Source organism: Mesoplodon mirus (genome assembly GCF_964341445.2).
Source record: "Mesoplodon mirus genome assembly, chromosome: 19".
Classification (NCBI taxonomy): Eukaryota; Metazoa; Chordata; class Mammalia; order Artiodactyla; family Ziphiidae; genus Mesoplodon; species Mesoplodon mirus.
Genome location: NC_138995.1, coordinates 6,490,791 through 6,514,195, shown reverse-complemented (window position 1 = coordinate 6,514,195; position 23,405 = coordinate 6,490,791).

The following is a 23,405-nucleotide window of genomic DNA, read 5'->3' as shown; positions in this document are numbered from 1 at the left end:
AGAAGATAAAATAAAATAAAGTAAAATAAAGTAAAGTTACTAAAATAAAAAATAATTATTAAGAAAAAATATTTAAAAAGTAATAAAAACAAACCAAAAAAAAAAAAAACCAGACAGAACCCTTGGACAAATGGCAAAAGTAAAGCTATAAAGACAAAATCACACACAGAAGCATACACATACACACTCATGAAAAGAGGAAATGGGAAAAAATATATATATATGTATGTATGTATGTATATATATGTCGTTGCTCCCAAAGTCCACCACCTCAAGTTGGGATGATTTGTTGTCTATTCAGGAATTCTGCCAATGCAGGGTACATCAAGTTTGTGGAGATTTAATCCGCTGCTCCTGAGGCTTCTGGGAGAGATTTCCCTTTCTCTTCTTTGTTCGCACAGCTCCCGGGGTTCAGCTTTGGATTTGGACCCGCCTCTGTGTGTAGGTCGCCTAAGGGCGTTTGTTCTTGGATGAGACAGGATGGGGTTAAAGGAGCCGCTGTTTCGGGGACTCTTGCTCACTCAGGCCGGAGGAGGGAGGGGTACGGATGCGGGGCGAGCCTGCGGCGGCAGAGGCCGGCGTGACGTTGCACCAGCCTGAGGCACGCCATGCGTTCTCCAGGGGAAGTTGTCCCTGGATCCCGGGACCCTGGCAGTGGCGGGCTGCACAGGCTCCCGGGAGGGGAGGTGTGAACAGTGACTTGTGCTCGCACACAGGCTTTTTGGTGGCGGCAGCAGCAGCCTTAGCTTCTCATGCCCGTCTCTGGGGTCCGCGCTGATAGCCGCGGCTCGCGCCCGTCTCTGGAGCTCCTTTAAGCGGCACTGTTAATCCCCTCTCCTTGCGCACCAGGAAACAAAGAGGGAAGAAAAAGTCTCTTGCCTCTTCGGCGGCTCCAGACTTTTTCCCGGACTCCCTCCCGGCTAGCCGTGGAGCACTAACCCCCTTCAGGCTGTGTTCACGCCGCCAGTCCTCTCCCTGGGATCCGACCGAAGCCCGCGCCTCAGCTCCCAGCCCCCGCCCGCCCCGGCGGGTGAGCAGACAGGCCTCTCAGTTCGGCGAGTGCTGGTTGGCACCGATCCTCTGTGCAGGAATCTCTCCCCTTTGCCCTCTGCTCCCCTGTGGCTGCGCTCTCCTCCGTGGCTCCGAAGCTTCCCCCCCTCCGCCACCCGCAGTCTCCGCCCGCGAAGGGGCTTCTAGTGTGTGGAAACCTTTCCTCCTTCACAGCTCCCTCCCACTGGTGCAGGTCCCGTCCCTATTCTTTTGTCTCTGTTTTTCCTTTTAACTTTTGCCCTACCCAGGTACGTGGGGAGTTTCTTGCCTTTTGGGAGGTCTGAGGTCTTCTGCCAGCGTTCAGTAGGTGTTCTGTAGGAGCTGTTCGACATGTAGATGTATTTCTGATGTATTTGTGGGGAGGAAGGTGATCTCCGCGTCTTACTCTTCCGCCATCTTGAAGCTCCCCCAAAAGGGTCTTGTATATGTGATAAGCTAAAGATTTTGAGATGGGGAGATTATCCTGGATTATCCAGGTAGACTCTAAATGCAACCATAAGTGTCCTTATAAGAAATAGGCACAGGAAGATTTGAGACAGAAGAATAAGGCTATGTGAGCAATGAAGCCAAATGCTATGCTGCTTTGAAGACAGAAGGGATCAGGAGCCAAGAAATGCAAGGAATGTAGCTTTCGAAGCGAGAAAAGCTAGAAAATGGATTCTCTCCTAGAACCTTCAGAGGGGGCGCGGCACTGTCAACACACTGGTTTCATCCCAGTGGAACCAATTTGGGCTTCTGGCCTCCAGAACTGTAAAAAAGTACATTTTTATTATTTTAAACCAGCAAGTTTGTGGTAATTTGTTAGAGTGGAGAAAGGAAACTAATACAGTAACCAAGCAGAGAAACACATTAGAAAGAGAGAACAAGCTTTGTGGCAAGAGCAAGATGGGTTCTTTAAGACCTGCTGGAGCAAACTGGAGGGATAAAGCAAAGAGAATTGAGGCTGGAAATGTAAACAGGAGCCAGATCACACAGGACCTGGAAGGCACACTCAGGAGGTTGATTTTATATCTAAAACAATAGGGAACCAGAGAAGGCTTTTGAGCAGGGGACAGGCAGGTTTCAGTGTTGAAGAAATCACCACTGGACTCTCTCCCTTGCTTTTAGAAAAGAAGAAAGACTTTGGTTGCCTAGATGACAACTCTTAATTTTCATACCTTTTAATTCTCATTACACTAAGCATTCTTCCCTCCCATCTAAAACTTTCTGTCCTAAAAAGAGTTGAGTTCTCCTCAGACAAAACTAGACAACCACATCTTCAAGGCTGCAGGCAGGTCATTTCTTCTGGGGCTTTTGGGGTGGCTGTTTGAGTTATGGCAAGAGCAGGGAGCTTACCTGAGCTGGGCTGTGGCCCAGAGCGGGCTAGAAAGAGGGAACGGAGTTGAAAGCCCTTTTCTCCATCTAATCCAGACCAGCAATGTCTTGGGGCCAGCTGCTGATGGAGGACAAGGAGGCAGAGAGGCAAGTCTTCGTTCCTAAGGCCTGGAGGGTGGCAATGTATCATTGGTGCTCAGATTACTTCTCAGGGCCGAGGTCATTAATAGAAAAAGCACTTCAGGTATCCCTGTTCTGTAAGGATTACAGTTTCCCCCCTAGCATATTTCTATATCTCTGTAATGATTAAAGTAGATAGTCATCAAACCACTCAGTAGGGGAGAAAATTAAAACAGACTTCAGGGTTAGGTAAAGAAACAAAAGTACACCTGATCAGGAGACCTATCAAGGTGATAGGAGATTTTTCTCTTCTCCCTGTAACAGTGGCTGTTGACTGGCAGAGACAGGGCTGAAGGAGATGGGAGGGTTTCTATTACTGGGGCTGTTCTCTTGAACGGAGATGAATTAAAATGAGAAAGCAGGGCTGTTATTGGGATGAAGGCGTCTAAAGGCTTCCCATGCCTTTGGACCACCATGTCTATGTAAAAAGTTATCAAGAGCAGCACTGAATAAACATCAGCATGCTGGGTCCACTCTAAATAGCAATAGCCCACTATATATGATTGCTGCTTACTGTTATTATAATGGACATAGATTGATTCTGCCCATTCAGCATCACTTTCCCATTTCCTCTGGTAATAGCACACGGATTTTTCTTAGGGAGCCACCCCTTCCCCACTCACGATGCGTGTGGTTTGGGTGGTTGGCCTCACCAGCTCTGGATCTTATTGTGGGTCTGAAACTGAAGCCCATTAGGATATGCTGTCACTCAGGCTTAGAGATTTGTTAAGTGACTTGAGGTGTTCCAAATAGGATGATCCTGAACTTTTGCTGAAACCACTGGAAAAGAAGCTTGCTTCTTCTTCCAGAGTGACTGAAAGGATAGATGTGAAGTTGGAGCAGCTGGTGGCCATCTTGCCCCAGTGAGAGAGCCTGGTTGAGAATGGAACCAAGATTTAAGAAAGACGAACCGAAAAGATCCAGATTCTAGATGAATTCATCTAGAATCTAGATGAATTGTTGTGCCTAAAGCTTGATATTCCCAGTAATTTTTATTTTATTTGAGCTAGTTTCAGTTGAGTTTCTATCTCTTGTAATTGAAAGAGACTAATTTCACATTTATTTTTACACCATTATAATTAGTAGCTTTCATTTATTGAACAGTTACTCTGTTGCAGCCTATACTGAGCACTTATGTCTTTAAAAAGATAAATTAGGGAATGTCATGATTTAAAGGGATCCTAGGACTGTCTAGCTCAGGGGTTCTTACCCAGGACCTCTTTTCCCCTAGATAGTCCCTGCATATTTCAGAGAGCTTTTTAAACTCTAGGTTATATGCAAAATCTTGAGAAGTGGATTTTTTGCTGGCAAGAGGGTGTATAACTCTTATCTGATCCTCAAATGATTTGTGGCCCTAGATCATTTTTTCATACCACACAGAATCTTTCCTTCTTTTGTTGGAAGATCAGATTCTAGTCTTTGCTCCTCCCCTGAATGAGCTTGGGGGTATTGACTTGCTACTTCTTAAAAATAAGCACAAGTTTATACAGAACTGAGTGTATGGTTCTCATGAAGCTTTTACAAATTTCTCCTCTGTGGTGGCTGCTTTGGGCTTTGCCCCTGATACCGGATGCCATCTCATCTTTTCTGAGCCTCAGTTTCCTCCCATAAGAAAGAGAGGTTTGAAACAGCTGCCCTGCATGCTTTACAGGGTGGTCATGGGTATGAGCTAAGGGCAGGGCAGGGCAGTGAAAATTCTCTTGGGCATTCACAGGTCTTCTGGCCCTACCTCTATCTGCTCTCTTCCTTGCAAGGTGTTTGCTGCTTCAAGGCTGGTGCATGAGTCTGAGAAGTCTGCTTGCTTTTCACATTCCCAGCAGCATCCTTGACATCCAGACTGGCTTATGTATGCAAGAGCCCGTTCATTAAGTTGGTGTATGAAGTTCTTAACAAACAGATTAAGGAAATGTTCTGAATGTCGCTTTCAGAGCAAACGAACAGAGTAGATGGGTCATCTGACACGGAGGAAGATCTTCTCCTAGCTGGCGGATTTTATTTCCCCTAACACAAGGCTAAGGTCCTCAGAATGAGTTTGTTCGCTAATGCATCTAGTACTCACATGAATGAATATTGAGGAGCTACTCTGTGCTCAGCACTGTGCTGAGAGGACAGGGGGCTGTGAGTGGCAATCAGTACCAGATTCTTATCCTTAAAGAGTTCATGTTCCAGTGATGCGGCAGAGACACCCAAACAAATAATTGCCATCCAATGCAGTGGGTGATAAGACAGGTGTCAGAAAAGTGTGGTGGGAAGACAAAAGAGAAAAGTGACTAAGTTCTAGGGTGATATCTGGGAAGGCTTCAGAGAGAGAGAGTGACATCTGATCTGGGTTTTGAAGGATGAGGAAGAGTTTGCCAGGCAGAAGAGGCAGGAAGGTCCACCCAGGAAAGAGGAGGCTTAGGTGTGGACCACGGTGCAGTGAAGGAAGCAGAGTCTTGTTAGGCCCGGTGCCTGCAGCGCCATAGGGGTAGACAAAGGTGCAGTCAGGAGATGGCTGGGCTCTGGCAGCCAAAGGCTGGAATATGCCCACTCAGAAGTGGTTTCCGTGTTATGCAGGCCCATGGCAGCTTTTCTTTTTCCCCAAGCAGACAAGTGATATGTTTTAGGGAAAGGAAGGAAGAAATACTGGATGTAGAAGTAAAAAAGAATGAATGAAGGAATCCTACATGTCCTAAAGCAACTAATGTCAACTCGGGCTGCGCAATAGAATCACTAGGGGACCTTTGAAAAAGACCTATGTTTGACCCCTTTTCATGCCTATTGATTGAATCACAATTTCTAGTGGGTGGGGTCCAGGTATCCTGATTATGATGAGCAGCTCAGGTTGAGAACCACTGCTTTAGGGCTTCTTAGCTGCACCTGATTGTGTCAAATACATATTACAGGGCACCATGGGCCAGAGATTCTGATTGAATGGGCCTGCAATTTTTAATAAACTTTTAATTTTAGAATAGTTTTGGGTTTACGAAAATTTTGCAAAGATAGTACAGAGATTTCCCATAGACTCCACACCCAATTTTCCCTATTAATAATATTTTACATTTGTCACAATTAATGAACCAACAGTGACACATTCTTATTAAAGTCCATACTTTATTCAGATTGCCTTAGTTCCTAGCTAATGTCCTTTTTCTGTCCCAGGATCCCATCCAGGTATCACAGTACATTTAATCATCATCTCTCCTTGTTGCCACAGTTTCTCAGACTCCTCTTGTTTTTTGATGACCCTTACAGTTTTTATGAGTGCTGGTGAGGTATTATCTAGAATGTCCCAAAATTGAGATTTGTCTGATGTCTTTCTTATGGTTAGATTGGGGTTATTGGTTTTTCGGGGAAAACCACAGGGGTAAGGTGCCATTCTCATCACATGGTATCAGTGCACATACTATCAACATGACTTATCATTGTTGATGTTGACCTTCATCACATGGCTGAGGTCGTGTTTGTTCGGTTTCTCCACCATAAACTTTTCCCCGCCTCTTTTCTATACTGTACTCTTTACAAGGAAATCACTGTGCACAGCCCACACTTAAAGACTGGGGTGTTATGCTCCACCTCCTTGAGGGCAGAATATCTACATAAATTATTCGGAACTCTTCTTTATGAGAGGTTTGTCTGTTCTCCCTTACTGATTGATTGCTTGACGGACACATGGCTCTTTATATTATAACTTTTGGTTATATCCAATACCACTTTATTTTCTTGCTCAGATCATTTCAGCTTTGGCCATTGGGAATGATTCAATTGATTCTGTGTCTGTTTGACATACTTCCATCATTGTGGTTTTTTTTTTTTTTTTAATGAGTACTTCCTCACTTTCTGGCACTGTAAGAAACTCAAGACTTATCTGTGTATTTCTGCCTGTGTTCTAGAACCAGCTATTTCTCCAAGAGGCCCTGATTCCTTGTATTAGAGAATGGTACTAGAAACCAGCATCTGAGTGGTAGGTGTGCTTGTTGCTCCTGGAGTGTTTTTGCTTCCAATGGGCCTGTATTTTATAAATTTCAATGTTTAAATTAACTGTATTGAGGTATACTTTACAAACAATACAATGCACCCACTTTAAGTGTACATTTTGATGAATTTGGACAAATTTATAATCCCATGTTTCCACCACCCCAACCAAGGTTGAGAACAGTCCCAAATTCTTGTGCCACTCCCCACTCACTTTCCACTTCCCCTTCCCCCACCCCAGGCAACTACAGATGTTCTTTCTGTCACTATAGGTTAAATTGTCTTTTCTAGAGTTTCACATAAATGGAAATATACAGTATACCCCTTTTGTGCCTGGCTTCTTTGGCTTACCATAATGTTATTGAGATTCATACATGTTGCATTTATCAGTATCTCATCTTTTTCACTGCTGAATAATATTCCATTGTATGGATATTCCACATTTAGCTTATCCATTCACCCATTAATGAACATTTGGGGTGTCTACAGTTTTTAACTACTACAAATAAATATAAATACATTTCATCTAGCATTCTCAGTGATTCTGATGCTGATGGTCTGAGGAACCCCACTGAAAACAGTTTTAATGTTATTTTGGAGGAGAGTCCCTTCTGGCATATCTCTTCTTATCACTCTTGGTGGTGTGTTTAGGCCAGCTTGGATTATTCCTTAAATTCTGATCATGCATTGAGGAGATACAGCTTTTGTCTTCTGTCAAGTCATCTGTGATTTAGTGATTTCATCAGACCCCTCCCTGGGTCTGAGGCTTTCCAGTCTAAGATGTTTCTCAGCCTTTGAAATTGGTCATATGTCCTCCAAGTTTCTTGAGCTTTCTCTCTGTGCCTGAGACTATGCCTCTAAATTCTCCAACCAGCTTGAGAATTTCCTTTGTACTTTTTCTTTCTTTTTTTTTCTCCTCTCATCTGTGACAGAAATCATGTCAAACTAAAGTTATGTTTTTCTTTTTCTAAAACAGTGGATATCTAATCCCCTTTCATGGTTCATGTTTTATTACTGAGCTCAGTGGAAAAATAAACCACATTTGCTTTTTAATGTTGAACAAAAACAAGAGCAACAGAATATGACTGAGTTACCATCTTATTCATCATCCATCTCATTTTCTCATTTAGCTTCTCTATTGCTCCCCACAATCCCTTACCACTTCTATACATTAATATTGTTATCAGCTATAAGATACAACCCCCAAATTTCAAAGTTTATTTATCACCTCTGTCTAACTCGAATGCAGGTTTTCTGGTTGAGCAACTTTCTCCCAAGTGGTGATTCAGGGTCTCAGCCTCCTCCTGTTTTGTGATTCTGCTGTCTTCAATGGGTGACTCTCAAGTTTGTCATGGGTGGCAGAGGGTCGGTCCTCTCTCTTCTAGGCTGCCAGAAAGGGACAAAAGCATAGGGAGCATCTCATGCAGTTTTTATGGGCCAGGGTTGGATGTGGCTCACATCACTTCTGCCCATTTTCTGTGGGCCAAACTTGGTTCTGTGGCCACCCATAACTGCAAGGAAGGCTCTGCGCCCAAAAGGAAAAGGAAACACTGGTCACAATCATGGTGGTGCTTTTACTATTTTGTTCTTAGCCTTAAGGCTTCCACTGAACACTTGTGCAACACAGGGTGGGGGAGCTGAACTTTTTCTTGAGTCTTTTTTAAGCCCTCAGGGTCAGCCTTTGCCTCTGGGTTCCTTGGGGGGAATATTATGATGAAAAAAAGTCACTGTAATGTAAGCTTCACGGGAGTAAAAATCTTGTCTCCTTTATTCTCTATTGCATTCCTAGTGCATAGCATTGCATGAGTGCTCAATAAATACTTACTGAATGGATTTTTATAAAATGAATTTGTAAGTTAGTTTTGTTTTGGCTAGGTGCCCCTGGCATGTATGCAGGCTACCAGCAGGTGGCAGTGTGGTTTGAAGTGTGCACTAGGAACAGGGAGGTAGAGAACTGCCTGGTGGCCCAGCTCCTGCTGGGCTTTTGGCACCAAGTCTGGGGTGAGAGCAGAGTGAGTGCAATAGAGTAGCAATTATTGGGTGTTTACCATGTGCCAGGGCCATACAAAGAACTGTGATATATTGACCCAGTTAATCCTCCCACAACCCCTATGAAGTTGGATGGATTGAGATCCTGACTTTGCAGAAGGGGACACTGATTCATGGAGCAGTTAACTTACCGAAGGTCACATAGCTAGAAAAGGAGTCAGGATTTGAACCCAGGTAGACTGACTTGGAGCTCACACCCTTAACTGTCATGCCACAGTGCCAAGAAGTAATTTCTGAAGTCTCAGGGGAATTACTCACCCTTGGGAGGAGGTGGTCACTGTGCAGGTCAAGAGAGCCTTCTTGGGCATGAAAGGCAAAGCAAGGGGCCAGGGAACACAACGGGGCTGGGGCCCCCACCACTGTCAGGCCCATTCTTACAGGGGAGTGGTGAGACAGTGGGGGCTAGATGGAGAGCAGAGCCTCCAGGTAGGCTTGGCACCAGCTACTGCAAGGAGTGCAGTGAATGCCAGGCAGGGGCAGACACACGGATGTGTGTGTGGAGAAGGCCACAAAGGACCAGAGTTGGGAACACACCCTAAATTCTGAAGAGGGAATTTCAACCCTGTGAAAGGGCTGACTCATGGCTTCCACTACCTCTGGCAGAACTCTGGGTTTTTATGGAGACACCGGGGTAGCCCCTGAGGTTGATGGGGAGTGAAATGGGGAGGGTCCTGAGCCCTCCTCTCAATATCAGTGGGTACATTGCTACACTTGCCTCTTATATATGTTGGGATTCTATGTAGGAGTTTGTTTTAAAGTCTCTACTTTGGAAACTGTTCAGCTAAATAGCCTGTAGAGTCCTTCTTTTGATGTCTGAAGTGGAAATAGTATTGGAATCCCTGCTGACATAAAGGTGAAGTGTCTTCCGTGGGCCAATTGCAGAGTCCACTTAGATGATTTAGGATGAAACCTTTGAACCTCCTCTTTTCGCTCTCATTGCCATGCCCTGTCCCACACTCCTGTGATGGCCCAGCCAAGGGTAACCTGCACAGCAGCTCAGAAATCCTCTGGTTTGGACTGTGTAGTCTTGTTTCCATCCAGGCCTGAACCCCACACAGGCCCAGCTCGAGAGCATGCCTGGCCCATTATCTAGAAGAAATGGCCTGAGCAGCAGCCTGCTGAGAGCGAGGAGGAAAAGGAGAAATAGTAACATTGATTTATTTGGGACAGAAAGATCCATGGACTGGGGAAACAGGGAGACAGTGATCATAAAGCTGGCTCGGTTCTGCGACCTGCTGGGGCAGAGAGCATCACAGTGCGTGGTGGAGAAGGCAGACGGGGTGGACACGGGGAGAGCTGTCCCTTCCTCCCCATCACAGAACAATAAAGCTGGAAGTCAAGGATGAAATGGGTGGGCTCGGAGCCCCCAGGACCTCGGCTAATGGCAGGCCTGGCATCTACCTTCTGAAAAGGCTGCCTATGTTTGTACTGATGTGCTCACTGTAGCCGTCCTGTGGGGGCTGTTTGATAACAAAGGCTTGGGGTGGCAGAGAGGCTGTCCTTCCATGTCAGCCCCACCGCTCAGCTGTCAGCTCAGCCACTGCCAAGAGACCTACGTCACCTTCTTCTCCTGTGGGGCTACTGGGGCCCAAGGGTGAACTTGCCAGCAGGTGACTCCTGGGTGGCATCTGCTCTGGGATCAGGGTCTTCTTGGGACACCTCGGGGACCCTGCAGGCCAAGTCGGTGGGGTTTGAGAGGTCAAATAAAGGATATCCCTCATAACCAGGTTTATTTGGGGACTCAGGGATCCCATAGCCCATTCCGTAGCACACCAGTTCTGCAAATCGCTGCAAATCAGAGTGGGGTGAAGCACTTTTGTTTATTTTTTCTAATTCAAAGGTTGGAGAGGTTTTTTGGTTTTTTTTTTTAAAGAAGATGTTGGGGGTAGGAGTTTATTAATTTATTTATTTATTTTGGCTGTGTTGGGTCTTCATTTAGGTGCGAAGGCTTTCTCTAATTGTGGCAAGTTGGGGCCACTCTTCATCGCAGTGCGCGGGCCTCTCACTATCGCGGCCTCTCTTGTTGCAGAGCACAGGCTCCAGACGCGCAGGCTCAGTAGTTGTGGCTCACGGGCCTAGTTGCTCCGCGGCATGTGGGATCCTCCCAGACCAGGGCTCGAAACCATGTCCCCTGCATTGGCAGGCGGATTCTCCACCACTGCGCCACCAGGGAAGCACCTGGAGAGGTTTTTTTTATTGTACGAATTGAAGCATCTCCCCAGGTGGTGCTTTGTCTGAGGCTGCAGGACAAGCAGGGGTTTATGAACTTTGTTTCCCTGACGGTTCAGAGGCTCTGTAGGCCTATGGGTGGCAGAAAAGAAGCACCCACTTGTAGGAGTATAAAATATTTTCCACTGGAAACCTTCTGCCTGTGTTTGAGCCACATTCAGTGACCTGGCTGAAGAGTTGATACCCACACCTGGGCTGCTTTTGTCCCATGGACTGGAGCCCTGGGAGCAACATAACTAGATTTTCTGTGTGTGGGTACATGTGGGGAGTACAGGGTCATATGATCTAGCCTTGGTTCTAGATTACCATTGTGTGCTAGGGCATCATTGCTTCCCTTAATCTTAAAACCCTGGGGAGTCCTGATCATCCTTCCCAGGAGTTTACTGATCATTTTCTACCCTGACTGGGGTCAAGGGAAACACTTGCAGCCTAGGGGTGGTGGTTAATAGCCACCAGAACACCTGGATTCCTAGCCCAGCTCTGGCCTACTAGCTGTATACCCTTGGACATGTACCTTCACTGTGTTAGACCTCACTTTCCTTATCTGTCAGGAGTTAATGGTAATGGTACTTCACTGGATATTTTTCATTTGTCCCTCCAGATTAATTCTCCCCCCTTCTCCATCTTTCCATGTGCTGAGGAGGTTGACTTATATGGGCTATATCAATGGGCTTACTTGTCCTGTGGTGTCCAAATGGGTTTGTCCAATGAGATTTGTCATCAGGAAATTGGAGAAAGGGAAGAGAGTGAGATTGGGGAATTTATTCCCCTAGCTCCCTTCTTCCTGGGTCACTGTGAGATGGTTTTATCCCCTCTCCTAGCTATAGTGACTCTCTTCAGGTGCTGGTACCCATTCCTCCCCTTACAAGTTCTTTCAGACCCAGGGGAGTGATGGCTCCCTGCTGTTGCTAGCTTTGGAGTACCACACCAGTGCCTGCTGGTTCCTGGGACACTGCCTATACCTTTGTAAGTGATCCTTTATTAAGCTCTCCTCAATTGCCTCATTTGAATATTCCATCTGTATCCTACCAGGATCCTATAGAAACCTTTTTCAAAGATACTATTTCGTAGAGTGGCTGTGATGACTAAATGAATTCATGCATATAAAAAGCTTAGAACAGGGGCTGGATGGGTTTGTTAAATGTTAGTTACTATATGACTCTTAATTCTTCTCATATTATTAATCCATCTCAGAGTAACAGAAGCACGTTGGATGATTTAGGTGCTTGATTTCATGACCATTTGGTTGTTCTGTCATGTTTCTGACAGTTACATGTTCTTTTCTCTCTGAAGTTTGGGTTGATGGGTGGGTCAGTATGTGTTACTCCTGAGTCCACCAGTCTTCTCACACCATGCTTGACTCTAGCCTCTCTCTATGGTTCTGTTGGGCCCTGTGTCATGGCTCACCCTACTCCCAAGGTCCAGAGAGTTGGGGAGCATAACCTGTTTGCAGTAATGTTTGTTCAGTCACCCAAGACTGAAGGGTGTGATTATGCAACCATGACCACAGTCTGGTTTTAGAACACTGTAATCCCCCAAAGAGGTCCTTCATGCCTATTTGCAGTTACTTCCCATTTCCCCCACTCCCTAGCCCCTGGTAACCACTGATCAATTTTCTGTAACTATAGATATTCCTTTTCTGGACATTTCATGTAAATGGAATCAGACAATATATGGCCTTTTGTGTCTGTTTTCTTTCACTTAGTGTAGTGTTTTCACGGTTCATCCATGATATACCATGTTATCAGCACATCATTCCTTTTTATTATTGAGTAATATTCCATAGTATGGATATACCACATTTTATGCATCCATCTCCTGACGAACATTTGGAATGTTTCCATTTTTTGGTTATTATGAATAACGCTGCTAAGAACATTTGCATGTATCACATGTTATTTATTTGTTGATGATCTGACTTGTCTCATTAGAACTTAAGCTCCATGAAAGCAAAGTTTGTTATGTATCTCATATATGTATATATATATGTCATATATATAATGTATCTACATATATAATTAGTATAAAAATATATAATATATATTTTATACATATATATGACATATGTATGACTAATTGCGTTTGGCATTTGCTAGGTACTTTGATGAATGTTTTTTAAATGAAAGGATGAATAAACAGTGAAAATAGAAATCAGCTTGGAAATCCAAATTGGTAGAGAATACTTCTCAAGGGTGACCTAGAGATGCTCCCTCAGCATCACTCAAACGCTAGGGCCAGGGAATCTGCCCTAGCAAGCTTTCCAGTAGATTCTGAGCACCCTGACATTGGAGAAGCCTGCCCATGGGTGGCGAAATGAGGTAAAGTCACTCATTTGTCCCTGCGCAAACATATCCCTCTTATAACTTTGTTTATGAGAGCAATGGAGTTGCCTTCCTCTCACAGTTATGATCCCATGTGAGGCATCTCTGTCTGGGTCAGGTTGAGTTTGAAGCATCTTCCAAAAGTAATTCGGGTTTTCTTCTTTTACCCTGTGCACCGTCTCTCTCACAACTCATCTGTGAGGCACAGGTTTTCCTTTGTTATGGGGTATGCTGAATGCCTGAAGAAGCAAATAAAGCAGCTTGCAGTCGACTCAACAAAAGGAAAGCCCACAGCCATGGAGAGCCACAGGCCCATAGGGAGCCATAGAGCCTCCGGGAGGGTAAGCAGCAGGTTGCATGTGTGAGGACCAGCAGTCTGGATGAGCAGGAAGGGGCCACTGGGTACCCCTGCAGAGGCATATTTCAGCATCCAGGCAGGCTTATAACTCTCCCTTGTTTTGTATTGAACCAGGCCCACTGCTAACTTGCTTTTCAACTGTGCAGAGATGTACACGACTATCTTTTCTGGGAGAAGTAGCTGCTGGTTTTTAGAGGAAAGGTTCACTCTTTACTTTGATCTGACTTCTAAAAGAATAACGCATATTATTTTTTATAGCAAAGGAGACTTCCAAGAAGTTTGAGTATTTAAATTTGAAGTCTCCCCTCAGCATGTGAAAGCAATATTACTGTCAGTTAGGTGTAACGGATGAATAGTTAATGTAACAAGAGACAGAAAACCTGAAAAAGATCCATATCCAAATGAAAATACATGTTTAAGCTAAACTACTGCCTTTTTGCTACTTACTTTTTATTTGATAACGAGCATTAACTACATATGGGCACTGAGAGGCTCTGTGGGACAGATAAAGCATATGGCTACCTGATAATGCATGTAAATTCAACATAGGGCTTAGCCCTTTTCTCTCGTTCAGGATCCTGAATGAGGAAGACAGGCATGCATCTAATGTGTATTATACAAAGTAGAATAGATGGCTTTTCCCCCTTTATATCCTATATTGTGTATCCACCTCTATTAGCACTTATATCACATTGTAATGATTTACTTACTTAAAATCTATATACTATTTATTAGGTACTCTGTGCCAGGCACTGTGTTAAGCCCTTCATATAAAATACTTTGTGTGTCATAGTCCTATGAGGTAGGAATTATCATTAGTCCTATTTTACAGATGAAGCAACTGAGGCTCAGAGAGAGGATGTCACTTGTTCAAGGTCATGCATTGAGCATATGGCAGAAGTTTGACTTGGGTCACCTGTGCCTGACTCCAAGGCTGACTCTTAACTACTCACTTGATTCCAGCATTTCTCAAACTGTGGTCCACAGAACCCTGGGGTATTCCCTGAGACCTTTTCAAAGGAGGGTCCATGAAGTCAAAAAATTTTTTTCATGATGGTAAATTCATCATTTGTCTTTTGTTGATATTTATACAGATGGAGTAAAAGCAGTGATGCCTAAAACTTCAAACACGTTAGCACAATCATAGCAGTGTTACCAAGCTGCACTACAAATCATTGAAGTCTTCCCTGCCATGTATAATAAAAGATTGTTTAATATTTGATATTATGTAATAGAATAGCTCAACATTAGGAAGACCTATATAACTCACTGATCAGATACTTCCCAAATGACCAAAGCATGATGTAACAAAACCGTGCATGCGTAAAGTTTCACTCAACGTTTATTGCTGTGCTTTTTAAAGGAATTAAGAAATGTTTTTAAATTTTCTCGGTTTTAATTTCTAGAGTGGCAAATATTGATAGATATAACCCTTAAAAAAAAGCTCTTTGGGGTCTTCAATATTTTTTAAGATTGGAAAGGAGACCGGAGATCAAAATGTTTGAGCAGCACTGCTACAGGCAGCTGAGAGCCATGGGAGGTTCTTGAGCAGGAGAGTTATATTGATCATGTCTCTTAGAGTAACTCAGTTCTGTGCCCTTTTTCATCATGGAAGATGTCTCTGAAAATCTCCACCATTGACAGTCATTGGCATTTTTTTTTTTTTTTTTTTTTTTTTTTTTTGCGGTATGCGGGCCTCTCACTGTTGTGGCCTCTCCCGTTGCAGAGCACAGGCTCCAGATGTGCAGGCTCAGCGGCCATGGCTCATGGGCCCAGCCGCTCCGCGGCACATGGGATCTTCCCGGACTGGGGCACGAACCCGCATCCCCTGCATTGGCAGGAGGACTCTCAACCACTGCGCCACCAGGGAAGCCCTATATTTTAAGCCAATGAACCACGTTGGCTAAGACTTGAAGCCCTGGGTCTGTGAGGGTTGCCCTATCGCCAGCCCTTGGAAACCAGTAGTCCTCTTTGTACACAGCATTACTTGTTTGCCCAAGAACTGCAGGGTCTGAACATAAGGTTCTCAAAAAGTTTGGCTCCAATCAGATAAAGCTAACACCCCTGTGGAGACTTCATTTTCTGCGTATGTGCAGTCCATATCTATCTAGCAAATGAAGGATTATAATCACATGTATAGGTTCAGATTGGAAAGGTTAATTATGGGCAAGTCAACCTCTTGGAAGGGAGAGGTCCATGCCAGTCAGATGCTCTGATGAGATAGGAAAAGAACATTCCCCCATTGAACTCCTGGGTAATATAAGAAAAATTTGAGGGGTTGAACTTGTCAAGAGTGACATATATCTAAAGTTTTCATTATTAAGTGCTTATTCTCTGCCAGATATTGTGCTAAGCTGTTTTCAATTATTATCTCTTTTAATCTCCTCAATAGTCCTGTGAGGTATTATTACTATCTCCATTTTATAGATGAGGAAACTAAGACCCAGACAGGTAAGTGGCTGAGACAGGCTTTGACTTTAGTGTTGGTTCCAGAGCCTCCAGTTCTTAACTCGTTTATTGCACTTTTCACTTTAAATGAAATGAGGAAGTTAATTAGCTGGATGGCAGATGGAAAACATTCTAAATATAAAAGAGATTAGGCAAAAGACATAGAGGCAGAAATGCGGACACTGTTGAAGGGACTGAAATGAAGTGTGTGGGGAGGAAGCAGCTGAGTTTGTTGTTGTTGCTGCTGATGTGTACGTGTGTTGAGTGCCTTACACCGTACAGAGAGATACTCACCTGAGGCTATGTCCTGCTACTTGGCTCCTCTTCAAGACAGAGGATCGCTCTGTGGAAACCAGATGAAGTCAGTGCATTGATTTTCATGTAGTCAAAAGGTTGGAGGCCAGGCAATAGGCTGGAAGGCTCCAGGCACAATGCTGAGAAAGGGGTTGGATAGCACATTACAGCCTGGGAAACATCGACGGAAGACCATGCGCTATAGCTGAAGCAGAAGGGGACTTGAATAACTAGCTCTGCCCACCTTGGTCAGCATTGCTGTCTGCCTCAGGGTCCTCATGTCTAAAATGGAGATGGTAATACCACCTCGAAGTACGTTTGTGAGAGGTAAAGGAGGTGATGTGTAGCAAGTCACATTGCATAGTGACCAAAACACATCATGTACTCAAATCCTTCTTCTTTTCTCCCTTCCCCACATGGTGCCAGGTGGTGCCATTGTCTCCACCATCCCTACTCTCTCCAGATGATATTTTTTTCTAGTCTTTTAAAGACACTATATATGGAATGTCTAGAGTATTGTTTGGGAACCAGATTGACTGGGCTTTTTTTTTTTTTTTTTTTTTTTTTAGTTTTACAAATCTGATGAAGGTTCGGTGGGGTATACATTTGGGAAGACGCCCCAAACTTGGCTGTGGAGGCTCCTCCTGGGGAGGCCAGCTCTCAGCTGCCTGTGCCTTCTGGATTCCAAGCCCCAGGCTGATGAAGTGCTGGCCTCCTAAGCTTGGGCTGTGGAGTCATCGCCTTGGTGCAGGCTAGGTTACAGAACAGCCAAGCTGGGACAGGCCAGGTCCTTGCAGCCGAGGCTGGGGCACAGCCTGGTTCTCGGGGATCCCTCCACACTGTGCTGGGCTTTGCCTGTCAGCTGGCAGCGCTGGGTCTTGCTGGTACAAGTGGTGCCGGGGGACTTCTTAGTGGAGTCCTGGGCTCAGCGGGATGTTTCCTCTTGACCATTTTTGCAACTGTGTGCATTGCAAAAAGGTCAAGCACTTACTAGCAGCATGGTTTGGGGCAAGACACATGACTCTCTTTGCCTTATTTACCTCAATTGTGAAGCAACAGAACAATAGCATCTACCAGTAGGGTTGCTGTGAGGATTAAATGGCATGAAACATGTAGGGGTAGAGCACAAAGCTTGACACATTGTAAGAGCTCAGTAATTATTCCTTATCATGACTGTGGTTATTATTTGATAAGCATTCTTCTGGGAACTTTCTAAGTGCCACGTTACTGAGTCTTCACAACAGCTTGGTGGGACAGGCACTATTATGCCTACTTCAGAGATGAGAAAACTGGGCTTAGGAAATAGGGAATCATGATGCAGACATAGATCTTCAGAGTTTTCTCTTGTTTCTGTCCATCACCCCACACTGTGGGCCTCCTCTTTTGTTTTAACCAGTGCTGTTTATGATTTAATAATTGGCTGTGGACTGACTTGAGAGCCAGAGTAGGACTTCTTTTTATTTTCCCATTAATAACTCACCTCACAACACTGAAGACCCAACAAGATCTTATATGTGAAAGGACTGTACAAAACTTGGAAGCACTCTAAAAACTATTTGTTTTTTGTTTATGTACGCCCCCATAATGTTCCTGAAAGGGATTTGAAGTAGCCTATTAGTTGTCATTAGAGTGATGATGATTAATGATTATAATAACAAGACAGGCCTAATTGGTTCAAATTGTGCCTTTTGAAATGGCCTCGGTGGAGGCCAAGTGGTGGGGAGGGAGAAGGCAGCCTCTGCCTCAGGGAGCTGAAAAGATGGCCCTAATTGGTTAAAAGCAGCTTTGCTAATTGCTTTGGCAAGGGCCTGAGAGAAAGCTTTGGTGTGATTATACATGAACGGGGTCCCTCAAAGCCCTGTGATTCTGGGCTAGATCTGTTCCTCAAAACACAAACAGAAAAGAGAACAGATGTTCAGCCACTTGACAGAAATTTAATAAGACACTTAGAAAAATTACCATGTTCACTTTGCCCCTCCTGACCTCTTAGATGGAAGCTGGAGGAAGGCCTGTTTCAGAGGCTGATGTAAGCTGGAACTGAAAGGGGCATGTGCTAGAGTGTTCCACTTATCTGAGATCCTACTGTTTTGCGACCCATGCGCCCCCGCCGCCCAGGGTTCTTGGTGGTGGGAGGAGAAGACGTAACAGGGGAAGGGAGAGGCTTGATGATGAGCAGCATATATGCTTTAAATTCTGGTTGAGGGTAAGTAGGCTGCGATTGTTACTGAAATATTCTATTTGGAGAGCGAAGGAATAACATGAAGCCAAATTACAGCTCAACACGGTCAATCTCGATGGCATGAGCTGGAGCATTTGGGAGGGAGAGGAGCCCAAATATAAGATTTTTCTGAAAAGAAATACCCACCCCCCGTAAACGATGTTAATCACAGCACAGAGACTGGCAACTAGAGTATATCATCAGACTCTGCTCTAGTCAGGGGGAGGCTTGGGAAGTCTTGTCAGTGGCCACTGGTAGCTGTAGGGGGTCAGAGAGTGACCACCCGGGTTCAAAGCTGACTTAAGAATTCACTGGTTATGTGCTCATGCACGTAAGTCATGTAACCGCCCTAAGCCTCAATTTCCTAAGTTCAGTCATACCTCATAGGGTTACTGTGAGAATTAAATGGCACAAAGCACGTTTGTTTCTTAGCGATGCTGCAACGAATCAGCATACATTTGGTGGCTTAAAACAACAGAAATTTATTCACTCACAGTTTTAAAGGACAGAAATCAAGGTGTTGGTGGGGCTGAGCTCCCTCTTGATGTTCTAGGGGGAATACTTACTTGCCTATTCCTAGCTTCTGGTGGCTCCTAGCAAACCTGGATGTGTTCCTTGGCTTGTGGCTGTATCTCTCCAATCTCTGTCTCCGTCTTCATGGAGAAGAAAAGAGTTTTCTTCTCTTTGTGACTCTGTGTCTTCTCCTTCTCTTATGCAATGATTTCATCTCAAGATCCTTAACTTAGTTACACCTGCAAAGACCCTATTTCCAAGTTAGGTCACATTCTGTCATCCTGGGCAGGCTCGAATATTTAGGGGACACTATTCCAACCAGTACTGCAGGTAAGGAGATTAGAATGCCTCTTAGCACATAGAAAGCTCTAGATAAATGTTAGCAACTATGCTTGCCTCCACTACTACTGTTGCTGTTGTTATGACCATGGAGGTACTGGGTCCTAGATGCTCAGGCCCACCTGATACACGACTATTTGTTAACTATATTTATCTGTATAAGTCACAGCATGCTTAAGGGTTAATAAGGGTGGGCTAGGATGCAGGGGTGTTAATATTAAGTATATAAGCATAGCATATTCACAACTATAAAACTTTTAGATCACTGATATTGGGTGTTAAAGTGTTTTTGATGCCAGGGTTTCTTTCTTAGTCATCTTCCCCAACACTGAGCTCAGAAGGAAGGGAACTGGTGTTGGACTCAGAGACCCCCAAGTTTAAACACTGAATCTGCTCAAAATTCCAGGAGCTCTTGTTTCCTTTTCTGTAAAGTGGAGCTGATGATTGATTTCTCCCTTCCTCACAGGGTTTCTGTGGATGTGGAGAAAACAAGGGGAGCAACTGCAGAGCCCAAGGCATAGGGATAGAAAGTTAGAGAAGGTCTTGGATCAAGTACCAAACTAACCAATGAGTGACACCAAATTCAACCAGGCAAAGACATGGGCAGAGTCCACAAGGAATCCAAGGTGAAGGTGGGCAGGGGAACTTAAGTGTTTCTGACAAACACGTGGGATGGTGACCAGTGGTTCACAGTGTTCTGGGCTAATTCATGAAAGTTCCTACAGATCTGTGAGCCTTCCGTGGGCCAGATACTGTTCTAAGTGTGGGAAATCCATAGTGGAGAGCCAAAAGTCCAGCCTTTACTATCCTGAAGTTTACAGTTGAGAGGGAGAGGCAGATGTTCTTTAAAACTGGAGATATAAAAACAAATTGTGTTCATTGCTGGGAAAGAATAGCACAGGGAGTAGCTTTGAGACACCAGCTATAATAGGGGCTCTGAGCTAATCTGGAGGAGGGGAGGTCAAGGAAGCGTTGTCCTAAAGAAGGGACATTTGAATGGAGAGGTAAAAGAGGAGAAGGAATTGGCCAGATGAGATGGAGTGGAGTGGAGGGAGATGAGCAGGAGCACATGGCCTGAGAGTGAAGCAAGTGCCAGCATCTTTGAGCCCTGCTGTTCCTACATACCTATGGTAGGAGGGGTTTGCCTTCTCTCCAGCCCCCGTAAAGATAGCCAATTTGTCTGCTCCATTTCTCAGATTTGGCAGTGAGGGGCCACAGACATGTGTAGCTTGGCCCACAGAGTGTTTTGATTTTTGGAGGGAAGAGTTGCCACCATTAAAGTCTGGGAAAAGTCACATACAATTTTGGAGTTCTAACTTCTCTTGCAAAATCAGAAACTCTGGCAATGCTGGCCTTCATCTCCTCAAGATGACCCCCAAGGGGAGATGTGTAGCAGCTTTCAGGTGCAAAATACAGAGATTCAACGGGCCCCTTCTTTCTGCATACTTCCTGCTTGGCCCTTACAGGCACTTGAGTTTGAGACCTCTGATCTCTGCCCTACCAAGGATGGTCAGATAGGAGAGAACAGACCTCCTTGGTTCTTTGGAGAAGACTGTTTCAAATTAAAGTCCTGACACCCAGTTAGGAAGACTTTTTACATTTCTCCCCCAGGAAGGACAAATCTATCTCTGCATGGAATGATTCTCTTCAAATACGGCAGACCTGGGTGCCCTGTAAGCAGGTTTCTTTTATTCTTCCTTCTTCTCCTTTCCATATTTAAAAAAAATAGCAATGAAACTCTTTGAGTAAGGAACATCTTATGTAAAAACCCAGCGTAAGTTACAGATCAAAGTGAGTTTGCTCAGATTGAATCTGGTGTGTTCACCCTGGAACACTGGCTACTTGACTTTTTCCTCTTCTCTTCCACAAGGTAGCTCTGGGGCATCTCTAGGGGAGCCCAGGGTTCCTCAGAATATGGTTGAGAACCCCTGCCTAGAGTGTTGAGGGAGAGGCTGCTGCCAGTTGGAGAAACAGGGTATAGAGCTAAAAATATATATATATATAAAACAAGGCACTGTTGGTTCCTCACATTTGTAACTTGGGGGCCAGCCTGAAATCGAATGACATGCAGTAGGCAAATCTAGATTTCTACCCTCCTGTTTCCCCATCCCTGGCCTCTGGCATAGCCAGTGACAGATAGCTCAAGTAGTAGCCAGCAAGCATTAGAGTCACCCCTGCAAGTGTACAAGGTCTGTTTGTCCTTGTGACTTAGAGTGGAGCTGAACTCTACTCAGGAGGTGTGACTTCCTGTGGCACGCAGCCTGGAGAAGCAGTTGCTGTCCTGCAGAAGCTTTAGAGTGGAGGTCGGCTCTCCTTAACCTGGTAGGTGCTGGTACACAGAACTCTGGGGCTGAGGCCTTGACCACACTCTATAGGAAATACCCAGAATATTCCCAGCAACCAGAGGGAGGTTTCTGAGCTTCTTCAGCCTAGCCTAGCAGCTGTACTGTCACATTATTATAGATGCTTGTCATTGAAGCATCACTGTCTGCAACCTTGACATGCATGCACTGTTTCAGATTCACTTTTCAACATTGCTTTGAAAGCCCAGGACCTGTCCCATCCATTAGTGGAACTCCTCTGTGACAGGTGCTGGGGGTGATGGAGGTGTCAGAGAACTCCCCGTGCTCTGCTGATTCATGGGAGACACATTTGAAAAGACATAAGCTGGCTGGAGCAAAGCCTTCATACAGGTTTGCAGGCAGTTTCCTCCCTCTAAGAGGAAGGCATCCTGCTTCTATAGGGCTGCATGACCCCTACCTGAAAAAACAGCTTCCTGGCAACTGAGCTTTCATACACCCCTGAGGGCTAGACTCTTCACAACTGATAGCGTCACCTGTCTAAACTGTATGCTCTTAGGAAGCTTCTAAGACTGTAGATTTCCATTTCCTCATCCCCATAAAGGAATAATAATAATATCCACCTCCCAACCTCATCTATATAGTAGAAATCATATTACCCATCTTGCAATCTCATCTGGTTAGTAGAAATTATAATACCCACCTCTCAATATCAGTTGTGTAATAGAAATAATAATGCCTCTCTTGAAATTTTGTTGTGAGAATTAGAAATAACTTACCTAAAATGCCGAGCAGTACATTTAGTACATTTAATACCTAATAGGCACAGGAATTCTTAGCTTTCTAGAGGCCTGAGCTAATTCACTTGTTCAGCCTCCAGGTATGTTTAAAAAATAAAGAAATCCCAAAATTGTAACAAAAATTGCTCATTTTAAATGTTTACTTTGGCTAGATGAGGCTTTTAACAAACACAAGAATAGAAGGACTGTGTAAATAGTCTCATTAAGGGGTGACCTCAAAAGTCTAAATCCATGCTCTTGAAGAGATGGCATCTGGGCCAAATGCTCCACCCCCAACCATGCCCATTATGGGCCCTAAATAGGCCCTTAGTATTGGGTTGACCAAGAACTTCGTTCGGATTTTTCCGTAACATTAAAAACCCTATGCTGAGTTTTCTCAGCATTAAAACACTTTGTGAAAGGCCTTTGAGCTGTGTTGGGGGAAGCTGGGACGGAGCTGGCTTCAATGTTGGCAGCTGCTGAGAATTGCTGTGGCCTGAGTGGGTCCCATTTCCTTGGCTTTGGACTTTTTGTGCTGAAAGATACAGCTTGACCCACAGACCAGATTCAGTGTGTACTCTGGAGGATGTGATGATTTAGGTAAGGCAATCCCTGCCCGGTTATAAAAAGCCCCAGGCTGAATGGGGTCAGACTGGGATTCTTTCAGACTGGATTTCATCCCACAGGACTCCAGGTGATAGTACTGTCAAAACAACTTTCTCCTCGCTCAGACCAGAAATCCCATACTTTGGCTATTGGTGAATGGGTGTGTGACCTACTGGGGAGAAGGGACTTATCCTTCTAGGATTTTTCTGAGATGGAATTTCCAGGTCTTCAAATGTTAACCCTAGGTAAAAGTCAGTGCCTTATTACGGACCTACGAGAGAATAAAAGCACCTACTTCTGATGCAATGACGGGAAACTCTCCTGGCCTGGCTGAGGAAGACAGGCGTTCCAAAGATGATTGAGACACCTTGACTTGCAAGTTCTCAGACCTACTAAAATTTGATTATCAACCCACATCACATGAGTCCCTGACCATACTTCTGAACTAAAAGT